The sequence below is a fragment of the Triticum urartu genome, unplaced genomic scaffold (genome assembly GCF_056163025.1).
Source record: "Triticum urartu cultivar PI428250 unplaced genomic scaffold, HENAU_Tu73 scaffold1, whole genome shotgun sequence".
In the NCBI taxonomy this organism is placed as follows: domain Eukaryota; kingdom Viridiplantae; phylum Streptophyta; class Magnoliopsida; order Poales; family Poaceae; genus Triticum; species Triticum urartu.
This window is the reverse complement of record NW_028259461.1, coordinates 12671565-12673203: the sequence shown is the minus strand read 5'-3', so window position 1 is coordinate 12673203 and position 1639 is coordinate 12671565.

The following is a 1639-nucleotide window of genomic DNA, read 5'->3' as shown; positions in this document are numbered from 1 at the left end:
AGTTTGGGCTTTAGAAGGATTTGGTGTTGCTCATATTTTACAAGAGATACTTACTTATAAATCTGACCATCTTATAGCTCGCCAAGAAATACTTAATGCTACGATCTGGGGAAAAAGAATACCTAATCATGAGGATCCTCCAGAATCTTTTCGAGTGCTCGTTCGAGAACTACGATCTTTGGCTCTAGAACTGAATCATTTCCTTGTATCTGAAAAGAACTTCCAGGTTAATAGGGAGGAAGTTTGATCGGGAATAAATATAAAATTCTTTTCTTATTTCTATTTTATGATTGACCAATATAAACATCAACAACTTCAAATTGGACTCGTTTCCCCTCAACAAATAAAGGCTTGGGCTAACAAAAACCTACCTAATGGAGAAGTCGTTGGCGAAGTCACAAGGCCCTCTACTTTTCATTATAAAACCGATAAACCAGAAAAAGATGGATTGTTTTGCGAAAGAATCTTTGGACCCATAAAAAGCGGGATTTGCGCTTGTGGCAATTCTCGAGCGAGCGGAGCTGAAAACGAAGACGAAAGATTTTGCCAAAAATGCGGGGTCGAATTTGTGGGATTCTCGGATACGAAGATATCAAATGGGATACATCAAACTCGCATGTCCCGTGACTCATGTGTGGTATTTGAAAGGTCTTCCTAGTTATATCGCGAATCTTTTAGATAAACCTCTTAAGAAGTTGGAGGGCCTAGTATACGGCGATTTCTCTTTTGCTAGGCCCAGCACTAAAAAACCCACTTTTTTACGATTACGAGGTTTATTCGAAGAGGAAATTGCATCTGTAACCACAGCATTTCTCCCTTTTTTTCTACCCCAGGCTTTGCAACATTTCGAAATCGGGAAATTGCGACAGGAGCAGGTGCTATTAGAGAACAATTAGCAGATTTGGATTTGCGAATTAATTATAGAGAATTCTTTGGTCGAATGGAAGGAATTAGAAGACGAGGGGTATAGTGGAGATGAGTGGGAAGATAGAAAAAGACGAATAAGAAAAGTTTTTTTGATTAGACGCATGCAATTGGCGAAACATTTTATTCAAACAAATGTAGAACCAGAATGGATGGTTTTGTGCTTATTACCGGTTCTTCCTCCCGAATTGAGACCTATTGTTTATAGGTCTGGAGATAAAGTAGTGACTTCAGACATTAATGAACTTTATAAGAGAGTTATCCGTCGGAACAACAATCTTGCCTATCTATTAAAAAGAAGTGAATTAGCGCCAGCAGATTTAGTAATGTGCCAGGAAAAATTGGTACAAGAAGCCGTGGATACACTTCTTGATAGTGGGTCCCGCGGGCAACCGACGAGGGATGGTCACAATAAAGTATACAAATCACTTTCAGATGTAATTGAAGGTAAAGAGGGAAGGTTTCGCGAGACTCTGCTTGGAAACGGGTCGATTACTCGGGGCGTTCTGTCATTGTTGTGGGTCCTTCGCTTTCATTACATCAATGTGGATTACCTCTAGAGATAGCAATAAAGCTTTTTCAGCTATTTGTAATTCGCGATTTAATCACGAAACGCGCCACTTCTAATGTAAGGATTGCTAAAAGGAAAATTTGGAAAAAGAACCCATTGTATGGGAAATACTTCAAGAAGTTATGCGGGGACATCCTGTACTGT